The following is an 11,279-nucleotide window of genomic DNA, read 5'->3' as shown; positions in this document are numbered from 1 at the left end:
GATGATGTTGAACTTGACCTACACCTATGGACATAGTAGATCAAAAGAGGGAACGAATCTTTACAGCGAGGACCAACCATTCCCACCCCCTCGGTACTCAGGGTTGACAGGGGTTGACAGGGCAACATAGACACTGGCTACCCAAAATGGGGGCATTGGCTACAAAGGCACGAAGTGACTGGCTTACAAGCTTTCAAGAAGGACCATAGAATCTCCACTGAGTGGTTTCCAACCTGTCTGGATGGGGCTGGTGAAAGGAGATGGGGATAAGACTCTTGTGGTTCCATAGTGAATAACTGCTATCAGGACTGACCATAAAAGTTGCAATGTAAAGACAGACGTTTTGTAACAAATGGAGAGGAATGGTTGATTTTGCAGTCCAGGAGCAGAGGACCTTGGGACTATCAAAGGAGAAGAGTGGAGTGCGGGACCCTATCCAGAGAAGCAGCACCACCAGAGATGATGGCAGAGATGATGGCATGGAGAGATAGAGCAGCTGGGGACTCTAGACTCAGGGAGGGAGAGGGGCTGTGTGCTGGTGGCCGGGGGCCAGGCTTGCAGGGTGTACCCTTTGGTTGTTTGAATGGTTGTATATTCCTGAGTGCTTTGGTGTACATAAAAACAAACAAAGAAAAACAGAGGGAATGGAAGCAAATGCTGTTGAATGATGATGCATGGAGGGAATTGTAATCATTGCAATGAAATGAAATATGAGAGGATGAGTGTAAAGCTGATGTTCTCCCTTGTAAACGATCACTCAATTCACAATAAAGACTTAAAAAAAGAAAAAGCAGATGTCACATTGTGAAGATAGGATCAAAGCATTATAAGAATTGTAAGGTTTAAGAGAACAGATATTTATGTTTTATGATAGGAAGTCTATAAATAACATATAAAACTGATAAAACAAGAGCACCAGAGCCAGAATGTCTGAGTTCAAATCCCATCTCTGCCTCTTACTATGTACTGTGGGCCACCTACTTAACTATTTGTGCCTCGATTTCTGAGAGTCTCAGTAATTGGTATTTCCTCATGGGTTTAAGGATGGTATTATCTCGCTGTGTTGCTGTGAAATCGGAAGAGCCTAAACATACAAAGCACTTGGAATACAGCTGACACAAAGTGCTAGAAATATAACTAACGAAGTACATTTGTTGTTGTGCAGTGCCGTCGAGTCGGTTCTGACTCATAGCGACCCTGTGTAGGGTTTCCTAGGAGTGGCTGGTGAGCTTCAACCACCGACCTTGCTGCATTGAATTATGGCGGTAACGACTAAAAGTCACAGCTGAAACAGTTCCCAGTGGTTGCCTCCAGGGAGTAGGAATTGGGGGTGGGAAGTAAAGGGAACTGTCTTTTTGTTTGTTTGTTTCATCATAAACTACATACAATTACTTGTTTGTTCAAAGTATTTTCAAACATCAAATTTGATGGAGGATGATTTTTAAGAAAGCAGTGACAGCAGCACAGGATTATAAAGTGCAATAGCTAATAGAAAGCACCTGTACAGAAATGAGCTTTGAAGTTTAGGCAATTTATATGACAGCTCTGTGATTTCATCTCCTCACCTGGAAAACGGAAGGAGTGGAAGAGCTGCATCCTCAAGACACCGCTTACATGGGTTTGTATTCTGAGAAATAAAGCCCCAGGGTCAATGAAATTATGTATAAAAATTCTGAGTTTAAATGGAAAACAAAGAAAAAAATGTGCCCTTCTATTGTCTGACCCTGACATGAATTCCTTTCTGATGCCCAAGGAGAGATGATCTCTCCACCATCCCCAGCATGGCAGCTCTGTAGAAGTCAGCCCTAAGGACCCACCCTGCATGCTTCTTTCACTTCTGAGTCAGACAATCTCGGGATTTAAGAAGGAACAGTTGGTTGCTGGGCTGGAGCAGGCAAAGTACAAAATGAGCCTGGGATGTATTGTGTCAGAAACCAAGAAAGTGCTCACAGAATTATAGGGACCGATTGGGGGCTGGGTGCGGGACCAGGCAGTGTTTCATTCTGCTGTGCACAAGGTTGCTATGAGTCGGAACCAACTTGACGGCATCTAAAAACAACAAGACACAAGAGCCAGTTTGACAGCGAGTTCTTCCACGGAGCACCTCAATCTCCACCCATGCTAAGAACAGACAACTGACAAAAAGTATTGCTACGTCACTAGGACCAACAACACCTGCTTTCTAACCAAAGAAACCAAAATAAATTCTTTTCTTTTTTTGTTTAATTTTTTTCCAAATATATATATATACGTTGCAACATTAAAAAGTCTTTCTACTCTTAATATTTAAACCTGTTTTGATAGTTTCCTAAAATTACATGGCTAAAAACCTGCACACACAGAACGGTGTGTGGTGACAATAATGTTAACATGGCTTACATTGTTAGTTTTAGTTGGAAAATGTTAATAACGAATGACCTTTTTCTGAAGGGTATTTTAAGGCGACAAAGCAATTTTCTGTAATATGGTTACCATAGTGATTGGCCCTTTAAAAAGGCTGGGGCTGGGGAGGGGGGGGTAGGTAATGTACATTGGTAATCAACAGCAAACGGTTTGATAAAACAACATTTGGGGATTCATTTGAAGCAAAATAGATAAGCAGGATTTTAAAAGTCCACAAAGAAAAGAAAAGAGAAATGAGGACTTTATGGAGGTGCCTAAACAGCCTTTATAAAAGGCCTGGACCTCCCACTTAGGAAGAAAGGAGCCCAGCTCAGAGGTGCTGACTCCTCGCAGGATGGAGAGTGAGGGTCAGAGAAATAAAGGTGGCCTCCTCCCCAACCCACTGAGTGAGGAAAAGAGCTTCCACTGCCTCACCCCCACAACCTAACCTCAAGTTAGACTTGAGCCAGTGCCTGCCCTTGAAGCATACAGGACACACTCACAGGATTCTGCGTTTCCTTTGAGCAAAGGTTGATTCCAGGTCTGGAATGTGAAAATACAAGATGAACCTTGGATGTATGGTTTCAGAAAGCAAGGAAGCGCTCACAAAATTCACTGTAGAACAAGCATTGGACTGCTAACTGCTAGGTCATTGGTTCAAGTCCACCAGCCACTCCTCAAAAACCCTATACGGGGTAGCTAAGAGTAGAAACCAACTGGATGGCACTTAACAACAACAACAACAATCAGAAAGATGAGGGTGGCAGCTTGAAGGGGCCAAACTTGGCAATTTGAGCCTTCAAATAAATGATAGTGACCGATTGTTGTTGATGGTAAGTGTTGTCAAGTCAGTTCCCACTCACAGTAACACGGTATAAGGTTGCCACAGAGCAGCTGGTGGGTTTGAACTGCCAACCTTAAACTTAGCAGTCCAGGGAAAATTATAACCTATTAAATACTATTTTTGTTGTTGTTAGGTGCCATCGAGTCAGGACCAACTCATAGCAACCTTATGCTCAGTAGAATGAAACACTGCTTGATCCTGGGCCAACCTCACTACTGTTGCCACGCCTGAGTCCATCGATGCTGCCACGTGGCTAATCCATCTCTTTGGGAGTCGTCCTCTTTTTCTCTGACCCTCCATCTTACCAAACATAATATCCTTCTCCAGCGAATGGTCCCTCCAGCCAATATGTCCAAAGTATGAGAGACAAAGTTTGGCCATCTTGGCCTCCAAGGAGCACTCTGGCTGCACTTCTTCCAAAACAGATCTATTACTTCTCTTGGCAGCCCATGGCATATCCAATATTCTCCTCCAACACCATAACTCAAAAGCATCAATTCTTCTACAGTCTTCCTTATTCACTGTTCAGCTTTAGCATGCATATAAGATTACTGAAAATATCATGGTTTGGGTCAGGTGCACCTTAGTCCTCAAGCTGACATCTTTGCTCTTCAACACTTTTAAAAAGGTCTTGTGCAGCAGATTTGCCTAATGCAATACGTCATTTGATTTCTTGACTGCTGCTTCTGTGAGTGTTGATAGTTGATCCAAGAAGAATCAAGTCCTTGACAACTTCAATCTTTTCTCCATTTCTAAGAATGTTGTTTATTGGTCCAGTAGTAAGGATTTTTGTTTTCTTTACATTGAGATGTAATTCATACCGAAGGCTGTGCTCTTTGATCTTCATCAGTAAATATTTTAAGTTCTCTTCACTTTCAGCAAGCAAGGTTGTATCATCTGCATATCGCAGGTTGTTAATGAGTCTTCCTCCAATCCTGATGCCACGTTTTTCTTCATATAACCCAGTTTCTTGGATTATTTGCTCAGCATACAGGATGAATAAGTATGGTGAAAAATACTATAGGAAGCCATAAATCTATAAAGATATGCAGGATAATTAATGAGTGGATATCTCATTTAATGAAGGTGTTTACATAATTTCAGATTGCTGTTGTTAAGCGCCATCAAGTCAATTCTAACTGATAGCAATCCTATATAGGGTTTCTGAGGAGCAGCTGGTGGATTTGTGCTTTTAGCATTTTCAGGCCAGTACTTATCCTACAGCAGCACACCAGGACACTCCAATTTTAGAGTACTGCACTGTGCACCACAAGGTCAGCAGTTCAAATCCACCAGCTGCTCTTCAGAAACCCTACATAGGGTCACTACAAGTTGGAACCAACTCGCTGACACTTAACAACAGCAACATTCAATTGATAATTGATCAATGAAAAGAGTTAACTTAGAAAATCTTGGGCGAATTCACCTTAATTAAGTGGTTAAAAGGCCTATCACTAGTAATGGTGCAAATTCCAATCACATGGTACCTGACCAATATGCCCTTCTTCTATGATGTTCATCACAAAGATTCCCAGCCTGAATTCACTCATGAGGAAACTTTACACAAACCCAAATTAAGGGTCATTTTACTAAGTCACTGGTCTATTGTCGTGGTCATGAACTCCTGGTGTGGTGCTGTAGGATCAGCACTGGACTGCAAACCACAAGGTGAGCAGTTCAAACCCACCAGCTACTCCTCGGAAACTCTGTACAGGGTCGTTATGAGTCAGAACTGACTCGATGACACTTACCAATAACAATAGTCTTGGTCATTTTTGTAAAGAGGGCACCAGTGAGTCCGGGGTAGAATCCTTGTCGTCCAAGGAATTGAACTGAGTTCACTTCCTGTCAGTGTGTGTCATGCATGGCCACCATTCATGTGCTGATGGAGGTTTTGTGTCACCTTGTTACTGCGCAGGTTTCAGAGGAACCTTCAGAAGACAAGACTAAAAAGAAAGGCTGTCTGGGCGGGGCTGATGAAATGAAATGCAGATGGGTCTCTTGTGATACAATAGTGAATAATTGTTATCAGGACTGATTGTGAGGGTTGGAAATGTAAAGGTAGATGTTTTTTGTAGCAAGGAGGGGAGTGATTAACTTTTCAGTCTAGGAGCGGAGGTCCCTGGGACCATCAAGGGAGAAGAGCGGAGAGCGAAACCCTACCCAGAGAAGCAGTGATGCCTGAGATGGAGGCAGAGATGATGACATGGACAGATGGAGCGGCTGGGGACTTGAGATACAGAGAGGGAGAGGGGCTGTGTGCTGACGACCAGGGGTCAGGCTTGCAGGGTGTACCCTTTGGTTGGTTGATGATGCATGGAAGCGATTGTATCCATGGCAATGAAACGATATACGATAGAATGAATGTAAAACTAATGTTCTCCCATGTAAACTATCACATAATTCACAATAAAACATTTAAAAAAGAAAGAAAGAAAGAAAGAAACAAAGACTCATGATCAATGCCCGGGAATCAGCCAGTGAAGTACTATGAATCACAGTGACATAATCCACAACCAATCACGAAGGTGAACGTATGAGCCCAGGCAGCATGTCAGTCTATTATGCATCAAGTCACCATGAGTCAGGTGCTGATTCGAGGGCACCTAACAATAACTGCAATCTTCAAAAGTATCGAAGGTGTGACAGTTAAGGGAAGGCTGAGAAATTGTTCCTGATGATGAAGACTCAAGAGACCTGACTGCTAAACGCATCACACACTTCTGAGCTGGCATCACTGGGACACATGGAAAAATCTGCATCGAAAGGTCTGACTGCTCACACAAGGCAGATTACGTCTTAAATGCACTAAAATAAGTAAACGAAGCCACAAGCCAAAGGCTGCATACAGAATGCTTTCATTGTTATGACATTCTTGAAGAGGCAACGTTATAGGAACCCAAGTCACATCAGGGGCTTGGCTGGAGGAGGAGTTGGCTACAAAAACACACGGGTAAGTTTGGGGGATGATATTTCTGCTGCAGGTCTTGTCTGCTGTGGTAGTTACATGAAACTTCACAAAACTGTACAGTAAAAAGAGTGACAGTAAATATATCTAGTTTTTTCAGCTGCATGGAAACACACTGTAACCTAATCATCCCCTTGGCTACATCTCCACCCAAAAGTCCTCACCACCCAAAACCAAACTCCATTGAGAGCTGAGGCGACTGACGGGAAACATACTTTGGGGGCCACAAGCATCTCCCAAGCTCAGAAACCCTGTATAGGGTCACTACGAATTAGAATCAACTCCATGGAAGTGGATTTGGTTTAGTGGGAGTTTTAGTTTAGGTGGGGGGGGGGTATCAAGGGTATGGGAGTCCTGGTGTGGTGTTGTGGGTTAATGTGCTGGACTGAAAGGTCAGTTTGAACCACAAGGTCAGCAGCTCAAGCTCACCACCAGCTGCTCCTGGGAAACCCTATACAAGGTTGTTATGAGTCAGAACTGACTCAATGGCACTTAACAACAACAACAGTGGGGATATAGAAACCATGATCTTGCATTTCTAACATGTCCCAAGGGATGCTGGTCCCAGGACCCCCCTGGAAGTAACAAGGTTCTAGAGGATGGCTTCATATTTGCTCAAATTTGTTCCTCCTTCCTTCAATTTCCAGTACGTCTGTATTCATTTCTAATGTTGCTCTAACAATTTACCAAATACTTGGTGACTCAATGAAACACAATTTATTATCTTGAAATTGGTCCAACGCAGGCTCATTAGGCTAAAATCAAACAGGGCAATGCTTCCTTCTTGATGTTCTCGGAGAGAATCCATTTCTTGCCTTTCCCAGGTTCTAAAGGTCACCCACATTCCTTAGCTCAAGACCCCTTCCTTCAAAGGCAGCAACGTTGGATCTCTCTCTACCTTTCTTTGGTCTTTAGCCGCATCTCCCTCTGACCATAGCAGGAAAGGTTTCCCACTTTTAAGAATCCAAGTGAGTCAGTTAGATCCACCTGGATAATCCATCATAATCTTCCCAACTCAAGGTGCTTAACCTGTATCATATTTGTAAAGTTACCTGCTAATCATATTCACAAGTTCTAGAGAGTCGAACATGGGCATCTTTGGGAAACCAGTGTTCTGCAGGATTCTAGCAGTTTCACCATCACCCATACATATATGGGTGCTCTGTGTCTCCCATATCTCACCAATTAGTGGCATACGGCAGACAGTTTATAGACACTTGATGGTTGGTTGGTTGGTTGGTTATGTGCCATGGAGTTAGTTCCGATGGATAGCGACCATGTATCTGGTTTCCAAGGCTGTCCTTTGATTCATAGGAAGGGAATGAGTCGATGCTACTCCTAAGATAAAGTATCAGTTCTCAACTGCTGGACCAAAGAAAGAGGTTCACTCCCCTAGGCCTTGTCCTGCCCTCACCGGCTGCTGCTCATACTCTGTCCTTTGATGTTACTAACATCATCCCGTCAGGAGAGTCAATCCTCCTCCACTCCACCATCCTGCCCTCTACCCTAATCCCATTCCACCTCCATTTGCTGATACTTTTTTTTTTGCAATTAAAAAATTTTGTTTTTTTCTTTTTGGCAAGTAAAATTTTGTTGAAGGTGGTTCAGAATTGATTGCTGCAGATTATTAACAGGGAGCTGCCAGAAATTCAAGCTGTATTCCCACGAGGATGTCTAACAAAGGAGATCATTGCTGATGCCTGATGGATCTTGGCTTTAAAGCTTCTCCTCAAAGGCTCCTACTGGGCCCTTCATGCCATCAGCATCACCTGAACGCTGTCCTCAGCTTCCTTGATGCTCTGCTCAAGGTAGGATTTCTTCTGTTTCAGTTAATTTTTTACTTCCGCTATTTTCTGTTTCTCTAGCAGTTGGTTGTGAATTACCTTCTTGGACTGATGAACAAACATTCTTCCTATACCTTCATACATATTCATCTCATCTACCAAAGCCATCATCTCTGTATCTGTAAGATATGCATGCATTTTCTTTATGTTTAGTTTTTCAGTCTGCAGGCCTGCAAGCTTCACCTTCTGTTGAGACTCAATCACTTTGACTTGAAACCCTGCGAAGGCCTTGTTCAACTCCATTTCCACGTCAGCTGCTATCTTGGTTTGCCTGATACTTAATTTTTATTTCCACATATACTCATGTTTTTGGTGTGAGCTGTCGAGGCCATTCCAATTCATAAATGACCCCATAGGACACAGTAGAATTGCTAGAGTTTCTAAGGCTGTGATTTTTACCGCAGCAGGCTGCCACATGGTATCTTTATCCCACAGAGTGACTGGTTGGTTCCAACCATGGGCCTTTAGGTTAACAGCCAAGCACTTTAACCACTGTTCCACCATGGCTCCTCGACATACCCACAGACCTAAAAATAACAACTATATTTTACTCCTCAGCCTCTGTCTACTTCATGGCGACTCTCCAAAGAGAGAAAAAAAAAAAAAAGCTTCTGGTAGAGAAGAAAACAAACCCCCACACAGCAGAGGACCTTGAGGTTTCCAGTGACCCTTATTTAAGCACCTATATTTAACTTCTGAAATGACTCAATATAGGGGAGAAATTGAGCTTCATTTTTAAAAATCTATTTGCTTGTAACCTAGAAGCCAACAATATGAAACAAAGACTCTAGAAATCGTCATGGGAGGGACGGGAGAATTTTGTATCAAATATAAATGCTCTGACTTTATTTTTCTTCTTTGTGAAAAATCAATAGCAACCTCTTTGTGAATTAGAACCGGCAAGTACAGTGTAGCCACGGGGTGATCTATCGATATACATGTACGCACAGAGAATGGGGCTACTCGCCCAACTGTATCAAGGCAGAATTAAACACACTGGGGCCAAATTAAGATGTATCTGCAAGTTCATTATCTAAAAATAAATCAGCTTTTCTTTGCTTCATCAAAAGATCAGATTATAGTGTATGCAGCCTTACTTTCAGAATAAAATGTTTTTATTCTTAGACAACTGAGGACAATGAGAATTATTACATAATCTGTCAGGTACTGTATAGACCAATTGTGAACAAGTCTGGTTCTTCTCCAATGAGGGTTATCTAGGAGTTTCCTCCATTGTAAAGGTATAACAGACTTTAACAGTTAAGAATAAAAACAATTCAAAAATGCCATGTGTTAAAAAAACGCACTTGCTGGAAGCATGTCTCAGACAGGATGCCCTTGGCCCACAATGTTGGTTTCCTTCAGACCCAGATCAGACCTGGCATTTTTTCGTTTCTTTTCACTTTCTGCAGGACCTTGACTAAGTCACTGAGATCGTCTGTGCATTCCCACACTGGAGCTGAGAACACCGAGCCCATCTCCCTCACAGCGTGATGGCAGAGTAAAGAGGAAGTTGGGGTCTCTCCTCTTCCACTGCAAACACCAGAATAGGTCTTAGCAACAGCATGAATCTCATCCCACCCTCACCTGTGGTGGGGCTGAGGAGGTAAATTCACTGCAGTGGGGAAAGGGGGCAAGGCCGAAGTGCCTATGATTGTCCACAGTTAGGGACGAGGAAATAGCATGCATAATCACATATTAACTATGGTCAGTTGTGGCAATGGGAACATGGGTAATTTCTTTTTAGCTTGCCCTTTTGGGAACTTGTCATACTTTTGATCCTGGAGTTTTTTTAAAAGAAGGGAATGAAAAGCTCAAGATCCAATCACCACACCAATGAGCTCAAACATCAAAGACCCTGGAGATGGTGAAGGATGGGGCAGGGTCGTGCTCTCCATACAGGTGTCATGAATCAGGGTTGATATGATGGGAACTCGAGCTGTAGGATAAGCACTGGAGTTCTAACCACAGGCGTCCTGGTGTGGCACTGCAGGATAATCACTGGACTATTAACTGAAAGGTCGGTGGTTCAAACTCACCAGTCACTCCTTGGAAACCCTATACAGGGTCACTATGAGTTGGAACCAACTCAACGGCACTTAAAAACACCATCTAACCACAAGATTGGCAGTTCAAAGCCACCAGCCACTCCTCAGATACCTTATGCAGGGTCACTATGAGTCAGAACTGACTCAACAGCACTTAACAAAAACAACAAAACTCAAGAAGTCATGTTGCTTTTGTTGTTTAAGTGCTGTCAAGTTGGTTTCTGAGGAGCAGCTGGCAAGTTTGAACTGCTGAACCTTGCAGTTCAGTGCCACACCCGGACTCCCAAGAAGCCATGTTGTTGTGACATGCCATCTAGTCCATTCCGACCCATAGCAACCCTGTACAGGGTTTCTAAGGAGCAACTGGTGAGCTTGAACCACCAACCTTTTGGTTCGAACTGACTTTGCAGTCAGTGCATTAACCCACAGAGCCACACCAGGCCTCCATACAATCCCATAAATTGGGTCTACTTTACTCACTTTTCATTGACTAATGTTCCTTCCCATCAAAACCCAAACCAGCTCATTGCCACTGAGTTAATTTTGGCTCATACGGACTGCATCAGACAGAAGAGAAGTGCCAGATCAGATTTTCAAAGCTGTAAATCTTTACAGAAGTAGACTGCCACATATTTTTCCTATGGAGTAGCTGGTGTGATCAAACCACCAACAGACCTTTTTGTTGGCAGTTGAGCAGTTTAACCACTGTGCAACCAAGGCTACTTTTCCCATAAAAGCAGGGAGTTTAGATGGTCTCTCCTACAATGGGGAGAAGAAATGTGTTTCTCAGAGAAAAGGACTGGACCAATCCAGTGACTATCCAGTGAGGGCTCATGTTCACGACTGCCCACACTGTCTACTCCCAGATTGCAATCCGGTTCACATTGATACCTTGTCTCCCTCCTCTCTCTCAGAGTTATACCACCTTATGGAGTCTCTGCTCACCCAGGATGGCTGAGTTCATGAAATATGGCCAGCCCAGCCCAGGATGTGCTCTAAGTGTAAAATGAACATGAGGGTTCAAAGAAGAGAATGTAATGTATTAGTAATTTTTAAATAGTGACTAATATATGTTGAGATGATCATATTTTTTTGTTGTTAGGTGCCATCAAGACGGTGCCGACTCATAGTGACCCCATGCACAGCAGAACAAAACACTACCCGATCCTGGGCCAACCTCACAATTGTTGCCA

General features: G+C 43.1%; 1 pseudogene; it reads right to left on the bottom strand.

Moving 5' to 3' along the window:
* Positions 1–7,933: 7,933 nt before the first annotated feature.
* LOC102831443 lies at positions 7,934–8,612 on the bottom strand (annotated as a pseudogene).
* Between the last annotated feature and the right edge of the window lie 2,667 nt (positions 8,613–11,279).

The sequence above is a fragment of the Chrysochloris asiatica genome, unplaced genomic scaffold (assembly GCF_000296735.1).
Source record: "Chrysochloris asiatica unplaced genomic scaffold, ChrAsi1.0 scaffold00029, whole genome shotgun sequence".
Taxonomy (NCBI): Eukaryota; Metazoa; Chordata; class Mammalia; order Afrosoricida; family Chrysochloridae; genus Chrysochloris; species Chrysochloris asiatica.
This window is presented reverse-complemented; position numbering and strand designations above follow the sequence as displayed.